The 22,055-nt window shown below is 42.1% G+C and overlaps 1 protein-coding gene across 4 annotated transcripts in view; it reads left to right on the top strand.

The window, feature by feature from the left end:
- The window catches only part of NCK2 (NCK adaptor protein 2), a 150,785-nt gene that overhangs the window by 55,893 nt on the left and 72,837 nt on the right, over nucleotides 1-22,055 (top strand). For all 4 annotated transcript variants that reach the window (XM_077914891.1, XM_077914890.1, XM_077914892.1 and 1 more), the window contains exon 3: nucleotides 20,956-21,141. The gene's annotated coding sequence lies outside the window, so the exon portion shown is untranslated. The remainder of the gene's footprint in view (nucleotides 1-20,955; nucleotides 21,142-22,055) is intronic.

The raw sequence follows: 22,055 nt of genomic DNA, 5'->3' as shown, positions 1-22,055 counted from the left end.
GGTTTTATATTTGTATCGCTTTTGTCTTATGCTGAAAATTTCATCCCTAGGAACATTGGCATGAGCATTTATTTACTTGATTATCTTATTTATCGACAACACATGTTTAGAGTAACTACCAACATTTTTACCAACCATGTGAGTAGTGGAAACAGCAGAAGATGTCTTTGTCCTTAGAGTTTATCCTACTAAAGAAATACAGTCAAATTACCATGTTTCTAAGTCTTTTGGAATAATTTTTCTTTCTGTTCATGCCACCAACTCAATATGTAATTTAGCTAATTGGTTTCCATTTGCTTTTTGATATTTAGGACTTAAAAAAAAGTTAACATTGGCTTTTAGTTATGTAAACCATGTAGATGGTTCCAGAGCTAGAGGAAGTGTGCTCAGAGAAGTCTCGTTCTGGGTCTTGAGGCTCTTTTCTCTCCAGCCCTTTTCATTGCTGTTTGTAAAAGGATGACTTTTTCCTTCCCCCTATTACCTATTGCTTTTTAATGCAAGCACAGACATATATTCATCATACAATTCACAGTTGTGTATTTGTTTTTAATATTTCTCATTTTCTTAAATAAGCAATAGCATACATCACCCACTTCTCCCAAACTAGAGTTGAGAGGTTGTCTTCTAATTATATGGCATACTATGACTTAGTTAATCATGACACTGAGTTTAACTGAATGTGCCTACTTATTCAGTGATTTTGGAAGGGGTAATTATAGCAACTGCCATCTAAATATTTTAATCACATTCTGAAATAGTTAGAAAATACATGAATATTCCTTCTTATTTTTGCTGTTTAAAAACAACAGCACCACTGCCACTTGGTCTATTTAATTTACATATATTCTAGTTCAGTGGTTCTCAGCACGGTGATATCGTCCCTCAGGGGACATTTGGCAATGTCTTCAGTGTCTGGAGACATTTTTGATTGTCACCACCCCAGGGAGGATGGGGATTGATGCTAAACCATCCTACGGTGCTCCAGAGGACTTTGCAACAAAGATTGATCTGCCCCCACATGTCACTGTGCCACTGGTGAGAAATGCTCTATTTCAGTAGTGCTTCTGAGAGCTTGTGTCACCTTACTCATCCTCCCTTTCTCTTTCTAGCTCTTCTTCTTGAATAGATATGTCTAGGACTTTAGGAAAACAAAAGTCAGTTTTTAAAAATTTTATTTTTTAAAAGATTTTATTTATTCATGAGAGTCACAGAGAGAGAGAGAGGCAGAGACAGAGGGAGAAGCAGGCTCCCTGTAAGGAGCCCGATGTGGGACTTGATCCCAGGACCCTGGAATCACACCCTGAGCCAAAGACAGACAAACTCAACCGCTGAGCCACCCAGGGGCCCCCAGAAGTCATTTAAAATGAAAAGACATGAGGGGCACAAGAGGCTCCTGGGTGATTCAGTTGGTTAGGTATCTGAGTCTTAGTTTTGGCTCAGGTCATAATCTCAGGGTCTTAATTAAGACCCAGCCTTGTGTGGGGCTCTGTGCTCAGTGGGGAATCTGCTTGAGATTCTGTCCCTCTGCCCCCCCATAAGTATATAAACAAACAAACTTAAAAAAAAAAGACAAGACGTGAGAATATTAATGACATGTACCTGACAAGGCTTGTATAAAGAAATATAACTTAGTACTTGAAAGCTCTAGTTTAGTTTTCTCTGGTATAAATCATATGTGTAACCAAATATTTTGGGGGATGGCAGGTGTAGGCATGTGGAACACCAACCAAGTGTTTGAAAGTGATCGAAGTTGAGATTTTGGTGAGGTGACAGTGTACTGGGCACTGTGGGTTCTAGGTTGGTCTTGCCGTACTATCCATTTATGAAAGATTGTTGTCTGGGGCACCTGGGTGGCTCAGTTAATTAAGCACCTGCCTTTGGCTCCTGTCTTGACTTCAGGGTCCTGGGATTGAGCCCTGAGTTGGGCTCCCTGCTCAGCGGGAAGTCTGCTTCTTCTCCCTCTGTCCCTTACCCTGTTCATGCTCTGTCACTCTCTCAATAAAAATAATATCTTAAAAAAAGATTGTCATTCAAAGGCACAGTGGGGTAATTTGCACTTGGTTGTTCCCAGAGAGGGCCTGGAGTCAGAGCACAGGGTGTAGGGGCCTTTTGATGTTTTGATGTTGAAAGTGGACATTGTCCAGTCCTTGATGGTTTCAGAGCCTTGTCCACCTTTTGCCTTTGGCGATGAAGAGTATCCAGGAGTTTAGTGTTATTCCAGGAGTTCCTAATATCACTGTTCTTTCCCCTTAACACTTCCCCACTTTTGTATCCCATAAATTAAATGATTTGTGTGTGTGTGTGTGTGGGGGGGGGAACACATCAGTATTACTCCTTGACACAAGTAAATATGATACAAATTCGATTCCGGGAAAGCAAATATATATCACTAGAATAAATAAGACATTAACAATGACAGTTCACAGGTTTGGCAGCCCTCTTAGGAGTTGGTTTTCTAGGATAAATTTTATTAACATTTTACCTGTGAGCTTTAACACTTCTTTGTGAACGTGGATTTCGATGCTCCTGGCAGGTGTGAAAGAGTGTTTGGATTGTTAGGAGGGTGGTCTTTCAGAAATAAATTGAGTCATCAAACTCCTTTTTGGTTTTAACTTTGTGGCCCGAAAATAAAAACGCTTATTATCCTTTTTAGGCCTTTGACTCCCATCCTATACCACTAACCCTTCTCTGTCTGCATCTTTGGCCCCCACAGGAGAAAAGCTGACATTGATTTATAAGCCTTTTTCCTTTGCTAAATTCAGAACCTTACAAAATACCCCTATTTCAGCCTTCCTACTAGTTTTTAGGGGGCAGCCCTTAAATATTGATAGGGTTCTGAAGCTTGGGTCAATTTTTTTCCCCCTGCACAGAAATAAAAAAAGATTTTGTGCTATTCTGAGTGTTGAGTGTTGCACTCACAGTTCTAGAGCATGAATGAAGGTACCACCAGCATATAAGTCCGTGTTGTTCGATGTAAAGGGCAAAAGATGGTTTGCATCTTCGAAGGAAGAAAAGTTGGCGTGCTTGAGCAGCAAGCTACCAGTCTGCGTGGGCAAGTGGAAGGAAGTCTTTAAATAGTCCTGTGCACACTGCAGGAAACCACGCACAGGACAGGGGCTTGAGGATTTAAGGACTTCGGGGTCGGTGGGGAGGGAGTTTAGCGTGGGTCTTGTTAGGGTTCCTGCCAGGCCCTTGGGAGAGGGGTACATAGTCACAGTCAGTAAGTCCTTGGGTTTGCAGCAACTCCCAACCAAGATGAAATGCATTATGATTCTCCCATAGTTAGAATGAGGGAGCTGCAGCCAGCAGCTGGGGTTTTGTAACCCCAGTTAAAACAAAGCACCTTATATTGTGGATGCCAATCAGCCTCTGCCTCTCCGTGGAAGCAGGATGCTTCTAGAAAACAAAACCAGTTCATAAATTTGGCACTGAGAACTCTGAGCACTTTGGTGTAGACTCATTAATTTATGGTTTCATAACTTTTTTAAAGCTACTGGCACTAACTGCAGATTTTTAAAGAGTTTAATCATCCTAAGGAAGGTCTGACTGGAGGATGACTAGCTGCATTAATCTGATTCAGTTCATTTCCGAAGAGAACAAAATTATAACTACATTTTCGTTAATTTACGGGTGTGATCCATCTATTTCAGGGTGAATATTAAATTATTTCCCAGCTCCAGAAGATGTGTTGTTGAACATAAGTATCTATAGGATTTAGTATTCTGTGAAAGGAGTAGGCGTTAAGGTTAGCTTGTTGTAAGATTTGTTTTCTATCTGCTATCATTTTGTTGAAAGAAGTTTTTATTTGAAAGAGTAATACATAGGAAAACAAACAAATCCCAAACAAGCAAAAGGCAGCTGAAATCTAACATGGAGGGAAGCCCACCTCCTATCCCAGGCGCCAGATGGCCTCACCAGCTCACCAGAGGCAAGGTTTATGGTTTCTTGTATGTCCACAACGTTTTGAAAGTATCTAAATAATAGGTACTCAACTCATTAGTTTCCCTCTGTCCCCCCCCCATTTCCATCTTATAATATAAATTTCATTATTACTTTTAAAAATAAGTAAAACCATTAAATAGTACATTTTAATTGGTGAATTTTTATGGTGTGTGAATTATATCTCAATTTAATAGAAAGTTACCTTAGAGTTTGGAGACTGATTTTAGAGGGAAGAAATGAAGGGTGAAATGCTTTCATCTTCATATCATGAGATACAAATAGTGAGGTTCCTCAGAGATCCCTGTAGCTTGGATTAAAAACATATTTTTATGGGTTATTTCAATGGAGAAGCCTGTAGTGAGCTCACCAAGGTTACTGATAATTAAGTTCAAATGGGTCATGAATTTCAATATAATGAGAATAAACTGCCGGGATATACTTGAGGCAGCTTAACTAGGCAGCCAAGTGGTAGTTAAGTTTCTTTACAGACAAATGCATTTGGGGAAAATAATCTGAAGTGTTCTTACCATATTTTTCTGAATTAACTATCAATTTTTGAACTCTTTCCTATTTAGAACTTAGAGACATTCCTCGTGAATAATACTTTGTATGCAGATGTAATATATTTTACTGTTTACCTAGTGATGGACATTTAGGCTGTGGCTCTTTTGATACATCTTACCCAATTGCTTGCTTTTCACAGAGTTGTGCAATTTTGCGTTTTTGTCAACTGTGCACAAGCATACTTGCTTCCCTGTAGCCTCACCCATGTGCCATTTTATCACACGAAAATAAAGAAAGTCTTCACTTTTCTTTTGAAACACACTTTAGCTTACCAAAAATTACAAAAATGGCACAAAAAATTTCTGTATACTCTTCATTCAGCTTTCTCAAATGTTAACATTTAAATAACCATAAGACAGTGGGCAAAATGGGAAGTTCACATTGACACCGAGTTGTTACCATATATTCTGTTCTCTGACAGTCTGATAGAAGCAAGATGGTATCTTCATATGACTTTATTTTATTGAAGTCCAGCATTTATCTGAAAGCAAGATGTTTTCCTACCCAGTTTCCTTGCCTTTTTCTTGATTTGCTGGTCTTCTAAGCAGTTTTAAAGAGATCTCCCCAAATCAGGAAGAGTAGGTATTGGTCTGTGTCACGAAAAGCAAAAATCTCTTTTCTTTTTATTTGTCTTTTGAATTTGCCTGGGGTGTATTTTGCCATGTTAAAAAAAAAAAGTTTTTATTTTTATGTAGATGAATTCAAACATATTTTGTGGTTTCTGGATTTCTAGTTGTAGATTTAAAAAAGTTTTTTCTTCAAGGTTATAAAGAATTTCTTCCATATGTCCTTGTATACTTTTATTTTTTCATGGTAAACCTTAGATGCATTTGGAATTCAGCCTGTTGTAGGATGTGAAGTGTGGCTCCATCTTCTTCCAGATGACTACCAAAGTATCCCATCACTGTTTATTGAGAAGGCTTGTCTTTCCTGCAGTGACTAGAGCTAGCACCCTTTATGATCTACTAAATTCCCAGAAGCAGTTGGGTCTATTTCTATGTTCCTGTTTGCTAGTTGCAATATATGCCATGCCAAACTGGAAGAGATGAGTTTTTTGAAAACTTTCTCTTATCTTAAATAAACAAAACAAAATAGCATTCTGTGAAAGTCTCTAAAAAGCTAATTACTGTGCTTGCATATTAGTAAATGAGACAGCAGAGGCCCAAAGATCACCGAGTTGTTTTGGCCTTGGGTAGAAGGCAGATGGTACCTTCTATTGTGTCCAGAAGTGGGTAAAATAATAATCCATTGCAAGAAGGCATATTGATGATCCTTACCTGGCAGGCCCTTCTGTAGTCTCACCAGCTGTGTTCTTGGATGTGGGAGACAGGTTAAGGATGAACGGGGAGAATTGTGATTGAAAATAGTTAATGACTTTTTTTTTTTAAAGAGAGAGAGGGAAAGCATAGGAGTTCCTTGAAGAGCTTTCCTGGATAAGTTTAGCTTCTGGTCTTTGGGAAATCTGTATCATTTAGAACCACGGTGCTCCTAGGACATAGTTAAGCCTCTCTTTCCACCAGTGTTTGACAGAGATCATAACCAGTTCCTCCCTTAGCACACGCTCCTTTGGAAGGGGATTCAGTGTAGGTTTCTGCTCAGGTGCACTATTGAGTCAGGCTGTCCTTGGTTTCCAGCTCCAGGGGCAGCATGCACAAGGTCAAGGGCAAGGTCTCTCAGGTTAGCGGACTCCAAATTGTCTCAGCACCTGTGCACTCAGAGATCCTCAGTGCATCCCCTAACTCCTCTGCTGCACAGGGGGTCAATGGAGCATCCTGGTGTCAGCAGTGAATGTGATAATGTAGGACAAGTGCTCAGCCTAGTGTGTGACACCCAGTAAACACCGGGTAAAGGATTACTGTTGCACTGGTCTGTTTCCGTTCCTTGTTAGTGGGGAAACTCCGAGGCATGCAGTTCCTGGATTTGCAAGCTGTGGGAAGATAGGATATGATTCTGGAGTAAATGAGAGAGTGGCATGTACATTTGTGAGTAGCACATGGCAGGCCGAACCCCAGGTGAGGTCAAGTGAGCCTTAACATTCGAAGGTCTAGAGCAAGAGGATGCCCTTTCTGCCCTTGGTCTGCCTGAGAGAGGGACCCAGAGTGGAGGCGTGGTGCCTGGTGTCATATATGACCAGTAGCAGGAACGGGATGCATCAACTTTCATGTATGTATTGGTTGCTGTTTTTTGGCAAAAAGAATTATCCTCAAAACAGAGAGTACACAACAAATATCGCTGAGAAGGAATTAAAGCTCTCAAAGAGATAAGTTCATCTGGGAGGAGAGTACTGGGCCGTGTTGCGTTCCTACACTGAGGTTCCAATGAAGTATGCGCGCTCACAGGTGGACAGCAGAATCCCTGTGGATATTCTTGGCGTGGCCTTGAAGGAGAGAACGACCAGGAGGCTACAGATTGCAAATGTTCTAATTTTCTAAATGGAAACAAAAAAAGCAGAATCAGGAAAGGGACCTTTAAACAGATTACAGAATGGAGATGAAAGCTGGCAACGGGGAGCCTGTCGGCATCTCTTCTCCCTGATGCTGTGTGGCTGGATGTCAGCAGGGTGTCTGGATAAAGTCAGACCCACTTACGTCTTTAGTGTTAACATACCTTCTCCCCTGGGGCCCTCCCCTCGGACCCTGGTCACTGTAGAGGAGCCTTTCTAGGACATTGTCTTCTTGAGGATTGGTCTGTGGTCACCTGCTCTGTTCCCCCAAATCCGATCCGCTGACCAGTGCCTTGACTTCCTGTAGCATCTTGCGCACATCGGACATGGCTGGGGGACAGTCGTGTGGTTTTTACATTCAGAGTCTGTTTCCACAAGAAAGAAAGGGTGCACAACATCAGCAGAAAGAAGAGGAGACAACCTGAGGGACAGGGCACATGAGACAGAGGTACTTTGTCACACTCAGTGGCGTGGAGGGGAGTGGCTCATGGCACAGAGGAACGGTAGGAAGTGCCAGGACCAAAGGAGAGAAAGGACATTTCTCAACTCCATCCGTCATCCTCTCATCTCCCAGTTGGCTCAGCTTATCTCCTCTGATACCAGCTGCTAGGATTGTTCGTGGTGTTCTCTGGCTGGCCCAATTCAGAGGTTGGGGGTTAGGGGCAGGATGGTCCCCAGTTCGCTCCCCCGCTATGAGGAGGGGCATTTCAGTGTCTCGTAAGGGGAACAAAGTGGTGTTTTCTCTGAGTGCCTACTACGTACCTGGAGTGTTGCTGGGTGCTTGTTATGCTGTTTAGTATGTACAAAACATCTGTAAGGTAATCCTATCTCTCTATCCTCTATAGATGAGAAAACTTAAGCTTTAGACACAGTAAGCCATCTGGCCGAAAGAGCCAAGAAGGAGTGGAGCTTATATTTCATTCCAAAGCCGAAGCTCCTTGACCAAATCGGGTAGCAGGCCTTTCTCCTTTCCTATTGGACTATTATGCAGATTAGTGATCTTTGGGGGTCCATCCCACAGAATGTGTGAACTGCCAGCTTGACCTTCCCTGGGGTCAGGGGAAGTAGCTCTTTGGAGGGCCATACCCACAGAACGTGTGGACTGCCGGCTTGACCTTCCCTGGGGTCAGGGGAAGTAGCTCTTTGGAGGGCCATACCCACAGAGTGTGTGGACTGCCAGCTTGACCTTCCCCGGGGTTAAGGGAAGTAGCTCTTTGGAGGGCCATACCCACAGAACGTGTGGACTGCCAGCTTGATCTTCCCTGGGGTCAGGGGAAGTAGCTCTTTGGAGGGCTGTACCCACAGAGTATGTGGACTGCCAGCTTGATCTTCCCCGGGGTCAGGAAGTAGCTCTTTGGAGGGCCATACCCGCAGAACGTGTGGACTGCTAGCTTGACCTTCCCTGAGTTCAGGTCTCAGATGTGTATGTCCTTGGCCATGATCTGTGCCAGAGCATGGTTGTAAGCTTGTGTTTCAAATTTTCAGATGGTAATCGGATGGAGTGATTGAGATCGTCCATGACTGAATTAGAATCTAGAACACTTGCAGAGCTGGAACTGAAAACTGGCATGCTGAGGTGGAACAAGAGGATTAGTGAGGTAGCAGATGCCACTCAGAATATACCTGCTGGGGCTACGGTGTGGGTGTGATGCTGCCCGAGAAGCCTGGCAGGGTCAGGCATGGTTACTCTGCAAGGTAGCCCAGCACTTCCCTTTCCCACGTGACTTCCTCATCTCAGTTTGCGTGCCTCTTACAGAGGTGATTGATAATGATTGGTAGCATCCAGAATCCACATTTTGGCTCTCCCAGTTGTCTCTTGTATGTGCCTCATGGGGCAAAGCATAATCTGCCTTGTATGTTGTGTGTCTAGGACCTGGCACAGTACTGGTAGGGGTTCAAAATATACTTGTTGGATGAATTAACATGAAGTCTGTCTAGAAGTGAGGATGGTGTTGGGATGGTAGGTTTCAGAGCACCTCAGCATTGTTCCAGTGAGGAAGGTTTTGCTTGGAGAAGAGACTCCTAAGAGACACCGTAGTGAGATGAGACTTACTTTCTCTTCCACCAAAAATTATTTTTTACCTAAAGCTATTATATGTATGTTATATACATACATACATACACACACATATACTCAATTTGCTTGTCTCCTTAGAATTTTATTTTAAAGCAAATATTTTGAATAGCAGACATCTGTTTTAGAAGGTGCCTAGCACAGTTCAGGCGATTTTTTTTTTTTTTTAATAGGTGAGTTTTCTTGTTGCAAATGAAATAAAGAAGCACTGCTGTGTCATCTCTTATTTGACTTTGGTCCATGACCAGACCCAGTTCCTTAGGAAGGACAGCATCTGTGCTGTGCCTTATTTATGTACAGTGTTTGCACATAGCAGATGTGCAACACATTTTCATTGAGTAAGTGTGACTTTGATTCTCCTAGCGAGGTGACTGGTACTGCCTCCAAGGAAACCGAGGCTTGGGGTGAAGTAGCAGCCTCAGCATCCTATAGTTAGTAAGACGTAGAGTGGGAATTGGCATCTAGTTTAAAACAAAGTCCTTGCATCCTTTACATCATGCACAGAGGCATGGCAAACTTCATTACCTGGATTAATTTTCTTTCAGATAACCCTTTATTCAAATATTTAGGATTAAGAGATTAAGAGAATAGGGCTTCTTGAACTGGCCTTTTATACTTTCTGTTCTTTTCTCTATGGTAGTGGTTTTTACCTGGAGCTGGCGTTTTAAACGCCTAGAAGCTTTCATAAACTGTAGATACTCTAATTCAGTAGGTCTCAGGTGGGATCTGTTTGGAATGAATTGGCAAGCCAGGACCCTTTGTATTTCTGGAGCATGGCTAGAACGCTCAAGATTTGAGCTATTGTGCATAAGCTGAAGATACTGTGTACTCTGCAGAGTTTTAAAAGTAATAGATTGTAAGGTGAAGGAGAACTTGAACTCATGAGCTGAGTCTGTTTTGTTCCTCAGCCACTCAAAAGGTTTGGCTTTGCTTGCATGTTTTAATGGGACAAATCACAGCATAGAGGCAGTTGTGAATTTCAGAGTTTATTAATTTCAAGACATACTCCATAAGGGGTTGGTTGAATAAAATGGTGAATTCAGAGAAAGTTTGAAATCTCTTCCTGACTCTCTTTCCTCTGTACACAAAATTGCATTGTGGAGTGGAAGGTTGTCATTTCATAATGTGTGTAAATGAAGGGATCAAGCTTTTTTTTTTTTTTTTTTTATACTCCCACTGGGTGCGGATTATCTGAGAAGACCTGGCAAACCAAGGAAATGGGCTTGACTTTCTGCCAGGTGGTCATTGAAATGTTTTTTTTTTTTTTTCTTTGTGCCCAGTTGAAAGGCTGGGCATGTAGATTTTCACGCTCTCGTCTGGTTTCAGCCTTGGAAGTGCTTACACAGCTAATCTGGCATTTGTGATTATTTCCACTTCCAGCTCACCAGGAGGCTCTTTGGGGATATTCAGACAGAAATGACTTAATTGGATTTCAGCCCACACACAGTATTTGAATGGCTTTATGGATGGCATTAATTGGGCAGCTGCTATAGGAAGTCATATATATATATTTTTTGAGCTCTAGAATTTCAAAGTACTCTTTGATTCATACCCTCTCATTGGTTCATTGGTAATTTATTTAACAAATGAGAATCTCAGGAAAAAAATAATTTAGAGCAATACAATCAAATATGGTTTATAAGTAGAACCATCATTTGGTTTTGGCATAGTTATGTCATTTTCTGTATTTAAAGCTCTGTGTTGACCGTTATACTCTGGCTCATGGACAGTTGTATAAGGGATTCAGGGTCGCTTGGTTTGCAATTTGGGAGGAGAGGATTCTGGGCCAGATGGCACTGAATGCTGTAGGGTATTAGACAATTGCAACAGATCTTACAAATATAATTAAAGAAGTGAAAGTTTATTGGATGATAAATGTCTGATATTATCATTTTACTGAGCGCCTGCCATGTGGCCAAGCCATATGGACCTCAGCATGTGGAGGTCCCTTCCTGGAGGCTCTTCCGGTCTAGATAGCCTTTAAATAGGGGAGTTTATGATTATATAAGAATGGTTTCTATAGGAATGTCTTCCATTCTTATAGAATGTCCCCCAAAAGGGAACTGTTTGAGTTCATTTCTGAAAAATGAGCTGATTTAGCTGGACAATGACTTTGGGAAGCTGGAGCGATAAAGTTACCTCAATATGGGGGAAGAAATAGTATACATAAGTCACAGAATTGTGAAAGCATCTGGCATTTGGGGAAAATGTGGGTGAAACATACTCTCACTGTTGTAGGAATATTTAAAAGTAGCTAAGTATACTTTCAGAATACAGTAGTATTAAAATTTCTATTAATTTGGAATAATCATAAATTTGTTCTCTACAGGTTAAACTTTATTAACTATTAGCCCTTTAAAAATATTTATTATTTTTGAGAGAGAGAGAGAGAGAGAGAGAGCACGAGCAGAGGGAGAGGCTGAGGGAGAAGTAGGTTCCCAGCTGAGCAAGGAGCCTGTTGTGGGCTTGACTCCAGGAACCCGGGATCATGACCTGAGTCCAAGGCAGACACAACCTACTGAGACACCTAGGCGCCCAGACCTTTTTTGTTGTTGGGAAAACTTAACTTAGTTTCCTTTTCATTCCATATTTTATGAAATTCTATGGACTACATTTAAGGGATACTATAATATCTATATGAACATCACCTCTACTTAAAAGTGGGGAAAACAAGTTTATTTAGTATTCATCAGAAGTAAAATAGGATAATATGCAGTGAAATGTTTTTCCCTGCAGTTTCTTAGTAGCAAATTCATTCTGTGGGAGGCTTCTCAGTTACCAGTAATTTACAAAATTAAAACAAACAAACAACCTTCCCACAAAATCTTTCTCCAGAACTTAATTGTTCTCTGTGCTTCCAGGGACTTCTCAGATGCCAAAGGTCATGGACAGTTCCCAGTCTTTTTTAAGTCATTACCTTCATCAGGTAGCAGTAAAAACCATGCCCCTCACCCTCATATTGACAGTCCTGTTTGGATTTCTTAAAAGCCCGATGATGTGACCTTGAACAAAGATAGGGTCTTGCATAAACACTTCAAATCCCTGAAATACTGAAGTCGGCCTCCGTACATGTAGCTCATTCACTCGGGATGCAAGCAATTTAATCCTGAGTTAATTAGAACCCAGGCCCTCACCTGAACAGCTCTCTCTGGATGTTTTTGTCTCGTGATGCCCACGCATATCAGCTGCAGGCTTGGAGGACTTGTTGTTCTCCTAAAATTAATGTGTGGTGCTAAAACAATGCCGAGGTGTTGAACTTGACGGTTTCTAATTTGATTCTGGGCTTAGATTTTTATATAAAACAATTGAAATGTTCCTTGTAGGGAAAAAAAAGGACTCTTGTTTTGGAGAAATACAGGGGCAGTATTTTCAATAGGGTAGTTTGGTGGCATGAATGCCTTTCTGGGGTTGTGTAAGAATGTCCATCAGTGAAACCATGACACCTTGAGCCACTGTTCAGGACCCATCTGCTCCACAGATGATTTTTCTTTTTAAACCAATTTCTTAAAACCCAGCAGAACATCTCATTCAATGCTTAGACTTTTTTTTTTTTTTAACTTTTAGTCTCAAATATTAGATACCTATTCTCAGTTGAAGAAGTGGAGTGGCACCTTTTCTTTCTGCAGGGGCCAGAAATGGAGGGGAAGCGTCATACCCTTGATCCCAGGGAGGATCATGTGTAAAAATGGGACCAGCAGAAAGGATAAAAGCGGAGAACTGCACTGATACATTAGTACCAATTTGTTTTGTTATTTACTGAATCATTGATTCATTGGGTTGCTATCTGGTACCAAGTATGGGGTCAGCGCTGAATCTCTGCCCTTGAGAAAGTCTTCTCCCATCAGATGAGTCCCTTGTGCTAACTGCCCATTCACTGGAAATGCCGGGGTGGAGGAACATGTAAAACAGCATCAGGGAGATGAAATTTACAACGTCCAGAATGCTGGATACTTATTCTACAGGACAAATGCCCCAATTTCTTCAACAAATCATTCTTCAAATAAAATAGATTAAAAGTGACTTAAAAGACATACAAGACATTGTAATTTATGGACATTATTTGGATCCTGAGTCAAATAAATCAGCTATAAAATGACACTTACAAGAAACTTGGGAGAATTAGAACACTAAATAAGAGGTTTATATTAAGGAATTAATGATTATTTTAGGTGTAATAATGGAGTTGTACTTATCTGTTGGTGATACACACTGAAGTATGTGCAGAGAAAATAATTTTTCTATGGGATTTGCTTTAAAATCACTTAGAGTTGGGACCGGCCAAGGTTGAATGTTAAGGTACCTGGGGAGACATATCCTGGTTATTTTTGTCAATGGTTAAATATCTATGTTAAAATACAAAGTATAATGATGATGGTACAGTGTGGTGAATGCTGCAATAAGACTTTGCACTGAGGAGGAAAGGAAGCATGTTCTGTGTAGACGTGTGTTCTGTGTCTCTTTGTAGGAGAATCGGGAGTGTGTTCCCAGAGGTAGCAGTATTTAAACTGGATTTTAAAGAAAGTATGAAAACTGGAGAATCTGTTCTTTTGTGCCCGGAAGGAAGGAGGCAAGGAGATGGTCTGTGGATTTTCTGGTGGACTGGTTACTGGCTGGTTCCTTCCATTCGTTCATTCCTGCATTCATTTAGGGCATATTTTTCAGGTTCCTGTTGTATGTGGTGAGAATTCATGGGTTGACAGTCTGGTGAAGGAGATGGTAAATTGGTTTGCTGAGGCTTCCATAACAAAACACCACAGACTGGGGAATAAAACAACAGAAATTTATTTTCTCACAGTTCTGAAAGCTGGAAGTCCAAGATGGAGGTGCTGGCCCATTTGGTTTCTCCTGAGGCTTCTCTTTTTGTCTTGTCGATGGCTGCCATCTTGCTGCCTTCTAACATGGCCGTCTCCCTGTGCTTGCACATCCCTCGTGTTTCTTCCTCTTCTTATAAGGACACCAGTTATATTGGATTAGCACCAGTTGGCATTTAACCTAATGACCTCATTGAAGATCCCATCTCTAAATTCTGTTACATTCTGAGGTACTGGGGTTTAGGACTTTAACATATGAATTGGGGGAGTTGGATAAAATTCAAACCCAGAGGGAGAGTGTTTAACTGACCCTGGAGGCATCTAGAAACTCTTCCCAGAGGAGGTGCCTGGAATCTCTTGAAAGAGGGTAGGATCTCACCCGCTCGCTGAGTGCTGGGGTCAGGATGGGAGGGAGCCAAGAGTTTACTGGGAGTTCCCAAAGATGAGGTGAAGGTGGGAGAGAGCTTTGCAGATCAAGAGGGTGAGCAGCCATTATAGCAATGGGGATCTGAATGGCAGCACCAAGAAGGATGGTGAGGACTGGTTTAGTGCCTGGTGGGGCATGGATGAGAGGGAGGGAAAGAGCCTTTGCCCTAGGGTGACCAGACTATGCTTCTCAGAAGACCAGGCAGTGAAGAGAATCAAGAAAGTAAGACACAGTTGTAAACATGTTACAGAAAAGAATAAAGTTAATAGTAAAATCATACTTTTCATCCCTGTTTCTACTCCACCAACAGCCTGTGCTTGGCCTTGCCTCCTTTTTAAGATTCTACCAAAAAAACAAAAAAAAAAAGTGAAATGTTAGTGTGTGTACACACATGCCAGTGAGCGCGAGAGTGAAGAGGCGGGGGGTTGGGAGAGAGAAAGAGGATTTGCTCACCCCTACCCTATCTGTTGCCCTTGGCTTTTCCCTCATTCTTCCAATCCTTTATTCCCAAAAGGTAAGGGATATGAACTTCAGCAAAATAATCAAAGTAATTCTTACACATATTCATAGTTAAATCTTTTGAATCACTGAGCGTACTTGAATTATCTCAATGAGATTTTGGAACCTATGTGTGTATCTGCCTGCCGTTCGTTCGTTCGTTCCTTCCTTCCTTCCTTCTTTCCTTCTTTTTAAACAAAAGAGGGGTTTACGCAAGTTTTATTCAGTAGTGCATCTTAGCATTTACTTTTGTCAGTATGCATTTTATTGGCATTGTAACTATCTGAACAACAGCTAAACCCCATGTCATGAAGGATGCTAGCGAGCCTTCTAAACCTGTTACACCCATACCTCATTTTGTTGTGCTTGACTCATACTGGGTTTCATACAAATTGAAAGGTGTGCGGCAACCCTATTGGTGCCAATTATCCAACGGCATTTGCTCACTTCGTGTCTTTGTGTCACATTTTGGTGAGACTTGCAGTATTTCCAACTCTTGCGTTATGATCACATTTGTTATGGTGATCTGGGATCAGTGATCATGACTCACTGAGAGCTCAGAAGATGGTTAGCATTTTTAACCAATAAAGTATTTTTTAATTAAGACATGTACCTTGTTTTTTGAGACCTAATGTTATTGCACACTTGATAGACTGCATTCTAGTGTAAACATACCTTTAAATGCACTGGAAAGCCAAAAGATTCATGACTTTCTTTTTTGCAATATTCACTTTATTGCAGTGATCTGGACCTGGAGTCACCGTATTTCCGAGCTATACTCATATATGTAATTAGATTGTCTCATTATGGCATTGAGATGTGTAGCCAGGCTTCTGCTGATTTCGAAAACTGATTTGGACTAGTGGGAAGATCTTAAGAGTAACATCTTATCAGACCTTTTGGAGAGTGGAGTATTGTTGTATTGAAGAGGCTACCATCAACTTTATAAACAAAAGTCTTTACAAACCATCAGAAATGGCATTACTAATCACATTCCTATCTATCAGAATTTTTCGGCAGCGGACTGTAAAATTTAAATTCATATTAAAATTTACATTAGGACTTTTTTGTCATGGTGTTTTAGATAAGCTTTAATAATTTTTTTGGTACCGCATCATCAATTTTTGATAATTCTTAAAGCCATTTGCATGTCAAAGCTGCAGAATTGGGGCGGAGGAACCCTTGTCATGGAGGAGGAAACAGGCACAGAGTCACACAGGGCGTTTGGCTCGCTGAACTGGGCCTGGAACCCCGTTCTCCTGATCCGTGGCCTCATACCATTTTTTCTGGTCTCTCTATATGTGGTTGACCTCAATGCCTATAGTTTTGTTCTTTTCCTCAGTCCCGGAAGGCAGAAATCTCTGTTATTTTAGAACATAGGAACCTCAGAGCTGAAAATCTCACCATTTACTCTCTTCCCCAAACACCTGCCTTAGCCACATGTGATGTCTCTTGGAGGCTGTTCAGAGATTTATAATTCAGTCCTTTTTTATTTTTTTCTATTTTCATTAACCAACCTTTAGGTAATAGATATAATTAACTGAGAATCAGCATTACTATTTATTTATTTATTTATTTATTTATTTATTTATTTGTTTATTTATTTATTTTTTAGCATTACCATTTAGAACTGGTAGAAATCTAGCCCACTGCAGAGGAACTTGGTATTTGTCCTGCTCAGGACTGTTTCATCTTGAGTAAAAAATCCTCATTTCGTGGGACTTTCTGAAATTTGGAAACTAGCTTACAGCCTTCGGTGCTCTCTGGGCCCTGACTGGGAACCACAGCACGTGGTGTCAGGCCACATGGGAAGAAACCAGGCTTGAACTTTAGCCGGGCCATTCAAGGAGACCTGTGTGTAGCTTTGTTCAGCGTCTGAAACTAGCACTTTCCCACCGGAATAAAGTGTTCCACCAAGTAGTTCAGGAGGAATGAAATCTAGCTAGTTCTGCCAGAAGTCAACAAGGCAGCCCAGCCCCATGTTGTTCTGGTCAGGCAGTGGCCCTGCGTGTTCATTCTGCCCTGGATATCCACAGAGGCCGTGGTGGGGCTACGTGCTCTGAAGGGGGTCTTGTGGGGACAACGAGGAGGGAAAGAAAGGAAGAGATGACACTGGGGCATTTGTGAGCCTAGAGGCCTAGGATGGTCATGTGGGTGTTTTGTTTTCTTTAAAGAATTTATTTATTCATTCATGAGAGAGGCAGAAAGAGAGAGGCAAAGAGACATAGGCAGAGGGAGAAAGAGGCTCCATGTAGGGAACCCGATGCAGGACTCAATACTAGGACTCTGGGGTCACAACCTGAGCCAAAGGCAGATGCTCAACCACTGAGCCACCCAAGGGCCCCCGTTTTTTACTTTTGAAATAAAAGAAAAAAAGACACTACCTATGGATTAGGGGTTGGAGGGGGGTTCTCTCGGTGTGCTTGGCATATGTAAGATTAGGTTATAGTGCATGCCTGATGTGGCCTGTGCGTCTTCAGGTTGTGTCAGTACCCAACCCAGTCAGATGATGTTTTCCAGTAATTCTGTTTTTGCTGCTTTAACATCTAAGAGAAACCGTTCCTTTAAAAATAAAGTGTCTTATGCCTTCATGGCTTGTTTCCTTGCTGCAGCATTATGCTGTCCCTCCCCTACTTGAGGGGCTGAAGCCGGCTTCCCAGGGTAGCAGGTACTCCAGACAGGTGGCAACCACAGACAATATTTGCCTGAGTCTCAAGGTTTGACCTGCTAGTGGCCATCTTTTTTTTAAGAAGAAAAATGAAGGCTGGGCTTTGAAACCAGACTGGGGTAAGTTCAGATTCTGGCTATGGGGCATCTGGTGGTTTAGTTTCTGAGCTGAATGGTAAGATTTATCTCAGAGTTGCTGTGAGGGTGGAGCAAAGTGCAGTGTCTCACTGGGACCACCATCAGCTCTTCTCCCTGCCTGTTACTCTACTCTGTGAATCCAGGAGAAGGAGAGGCAGTATGACCTGAGCACCCAAGGCACTGAGCCTTTGGGAGATTTGAGTTATCCGGGAACATCACCCAACATAAAGTGGGTAGAGCTATAGTGTCTGGCACTAGCTGATGGGCCATCAGCAGAACCGGCACACACCCTTATTACCCCTTAATGACTCCTCTGGAGTGAAACGCATCAGTGACAGACGTAATCACATCACCACGGGGTCTCCTTGCAGACTAAGGTGCCCAGGAAGCTGCCTGGGACCTCCCAGAGGATGCATCTGGTGCTGCAGCAGGCACTGGAAGTTTCAAGTTCAACTGAGATAGCCACTTGGGGCATCTTAGTGCTTAGGCCCTGGCCCCAGGACCTGTAGCGCTCCCAGATTTGCAGGGTGCCATGGAGGCCCTCGAGCCCAGAGCATGCCCTCACAGCTAAAGCAAATGCTGCAGCCAGCCACCCCTAAAAGATGGGGAGGAGCCCCCAGTTGTGGCTTGAGTGTTTCAAGACATAGTTGAAGAAAATGTCAGTGTTACAGAGAATTCAGATAATCCCGTGGATTTCGCAATGATAAAATTTTGTGGTTATTAGAGGTCTACAGTAATGCAGGGAAGGAGATCTATTTGGTAATAGTGTTAATTCCTTTCTAGTCCTACCTCTCCTCTTATTTCTAAAGGTGGAAGCATAGGGAGCTAGTGGATAAATATTTTCAAAAACAAACATAGACCCGTTTCGTACCCTTGCATCTGCCGAAGTGCACAGCGTAGACCATCCTTGAGTGAATTCTTGGGTGAGAGCCTTCTGCGCTCCAGCTGACCTTGTACCTAGTAGTGTTTGCGGTCTGAGGTGGTTTTTGCACAAGAGTGTCTGCTTTCCTGGTGAGTTTAGATCTTCTTTGTTTTTTAATTATTTTTACTTTTTTTTTTTTGAGAGAGAGAGAGAAAACAAGTGGGGGGAGGGGCAGAGGGAAAAGCAGACCCCTCAGAGCGGGGGAGCCCCATGCAGGACTCAATCCCAAGACGCCAGGATCATGACCTGAGCCACCCAGGTGCTGGAGTTTAGATCTTTGTACTTAAGATCTGATTTGAAATGTTTGTCCTTAACAGAGGTTTTGAGTATGCCTATAACTCCACTACATTAAACATGGGCAGTAGGCAGGCTATGTTTAACCCCAGGCTAGACAAATTTTGATCCTTCTGTTTATTTCCACTTGAGGTGTATGCTTAGTCCATTGAGAGTTTGTCCACAAAATGCTTTTCTCCAAGCAAACACCTCATTGTTGTGCTTAAATCCTAGACAGCCACGGGCATGTTTAAATGAACATAAAATCGTCTCCCTTTGATTGGAGCTCCTCTATCAGTTCAAATTCTGCTCTGTTTCATCCGGCTTTTCCACCTTGCCCACTACTCTCAGTATCAAAGGACTGGGCTTCCAGATCCGCCCATTGTCCTTTAGCTCTGGGCTAGTAAATAAGTTGCTGTGGCATCAAGCTTACCATTGCTGTGGTTGGTCTAGAATTTGGGAAGCCTGTGTTCCTAAGTAAAGCCTGTTAAGGAAAACCCTTCACCTCCCTGAGAAAGTTAACTCATGAAAAAAGTGGGTGTTAGTAACACTCGTAGAAGGTTATTGTGAGAATTTAAAAATCTCACTGGTGAGAGAACACGGTGGGTCCAGAGGGAAGGCCCATATGCAGGTAGCTCCGGTAGCTGCATGGACACCCCCAAACAGTGCTCTAGGGGGATCCGACTCCAGGAAAATTCACTTTTCAATTAAAATTTTAAAAGTCCAGCTTATACTCCTGAAAATACTAATATGGAAGTGGTATTTGTGGGCATGGCTGTGTTTATTAGTTGGTGGCTTTCTTCAGTAGGTGCATAAAATGAAATAAGAATATATGGTCAGGAACTGAGTCCAGACACCAAAACTTCTATTTCTGGAAACCCTGTCATTTTATTGTAAACATTTAGCAGAGAGAGGGCTGTAATTATCCTAGTACACATTTACTGTCTTGCCCCAGTCTAGTCTTCCTGTTGTGTTTGGGTATAACCTTTCCCCTGCATTAGGTCGTGTATTTTTTAAAAGTCATGCAGCCTTTGGATCTCCTGGGTGGCTCAGTCCATTAAACATCTGACTCTTGGTTTTGGCTTGGGTCTGGATCTCAGGCTTGGGAGATCGAGCCCCTCATTGGGTTCCACACTCAGCGTGGAGTCTGCTTGAGACTTTCTCTCCCTTTGCCCCTGTCCCCCTTTCTCTCTCTCTCTCTCTGTCAAATAGATAAATCTTTGGAAAAAAATAAAAAAGTGATGCAGCCTTTAAAATAATGCTAGGAATGCACAAAGAGGAATTAATTTTTTAATCAAAATTTATGAACTTGCTGTATAACATTTTTATGAAAGTCCTACTTGAATTATCTTTTTCTATTTGACTAAAATAGAATTTGATTTTTCTATGGGGTATTTAACGTTTTGGGTCATAATCATGCCAGGGATGAATTAATAGATCTTCTCTGAGTGAACTGTAAGGACAGATCCCCTCTGGGTTTGAAATGTAATTAAAAATGTCAGTGAACTCTTGGAGGCCCACGGAGCTTCAGGGTCCCCTCAGCAATGCTGGGCAAGGACAGGAAATAGTCACCCAAATACAGAGAACCTAAGGCAGCAGCAAACTCTTGGCAAGCAGGAGGGAGAGGCTTCTGGCTTCATCTGTCAGGCTTCTCTTGTCTCAACTTCTTTGTAGTTTTGGAATATGTTTCTCTGATTTCTTAGAAGGATGCTATGGGTCCAGTAGGGGGCCTCTCAGTAAATAGCATAAGAAACCTCCAAAAGAGGAATGAGTCTCTAAATGTAAATATCCTGCTCTCTGCAACCCGGCTCCCTTAATTAGGCTCTCAGACTTGCTTCCTTTCTACTTCGCACCCCTTTCTTTTGTTTTTGGCAGGGATGTGGGGAGGAGTTGTTGTGGGGGGAGGGTTAGAAGAATCTTGGGAACACAGGTGCCTTGTTGATGACCACCTGTCCCCACCTTCCCTATCTCTTCTCCCCGCAGAGGTACCTGCCTGCCCCAGAGCTAGTAACAGGGACCCCAGGGTAGAGGAGAAGCTTTGTTTGGGTAGAGGTCAGTAGGTACAAAGCAATTTTCTTCTGGGATGTATTAAAGATACTGGTTTCAGACAAATAACTAATCGTGCAGTTACTTAAAAGCAAGCAAGCGGCCCTAATACATGACTTGTTTTGTTTTTTTTTTCCTGTTCGCTTTCAGATTTCCTATGTTCCCTTGTATACAAGTGATTTCCCAGATCATCATTCTCTGCTGAGATTTGGGTTGGATTCGAGAATTTGGAGAATTCTTGCAGCTGTGTAACTTCAGGAGTGTGACCAGCTGAGATCGTCACCTTTTGAAGAGTTCTGCATTTTGCCCATCATCTCTTATAACTGAGTGCCAAAGGTGAGTCTGCAGGCTCCTGCTCAAAACCGGTGGGAGAAGTTGGTGCTTTTGCCTCAAATGCTCGATTTGCTGGGTAGGTTTTACATTAGTAAAACAGCAGTAAGTGTGGCCCTGATTGCTTGAGCCACATCAGACTTGAGTTTTCAAAGGCTCTGGTTCAAAAATGAGATTGCCGTCCCTGCATCAGCACGTGGTGACATTGACTAGGTAGGAAGCAGATTGGTGGATGTCCTGGACTTGTAAAATGCCCCTGTGACCCGGCTCTGTGGCCCAGCGGGTGGCCTGGAGCCGAGCCTTCTTATGTGCTGCTTTGCAAGGATGAGATACACAAGAACTGCCTTCAGGCTACTTATAGTCTAGTAAAGGTTCATTCCGACTTTGCTGTTGGGAAGATAAGTCTATGTGAAGATACGCAAACAGATAAAAGGATTCTGGGGAATGTTGGGCTTGTCTGTATGAGAAGTCTGCTCATGAGTGTTAAAACTGTACCCGCTAATACCGCATCCAGGGGTCCTGTGATAACAGATGCTGGATAAAAACGTGTGTCCATAGGACGGAAATGTTTCTCAGCCCTAACAAATCGTTTGGGACGTTTGATTTAAATATAAGAGTTGCAGTTTGCAGTCTGGTTGGTCTGGTGTTCTATCTGGCTGGGTGGTGGTGAGTGCTTTATGAGAAGGTATGATTTCATCTCCAGCAGAGACAGTACCCAGTTCATCAGCTGTCCTTCAAACGCTTATGTGGCTTGTGTTATTCACAAATCATTTTAAACTATCTCAGATCTGTAACTTTGGACTATAAATCTCTTGATATGATATCTGTAAGTTTATTAGTGTAATAGAAATTAAAATAAAAAAAGAAATTAAAATTGTCTTTCATTTGCTCTAAAATTACTATTAAACTTCCTATAAGTG

The sequence above is a fragment of the Canis aureus genome, chromosome 11 (assembly GCF_053574225.1).
Source record: "Canis aureus isolate CA01 chromosome 11, VMU_Caureus_v.1.0, whole genome shotgun sequence".
Lineage (NCBI taxonomy): Eukaryota > Metazoa > Chordata > Mammalia > Carnivora > Canidae > Canis > Canis aureus.
Note: the sequence above shows the minus strand (reverse complement) of the source record. Positions and strands in the feature narration are given on the sequence as shown.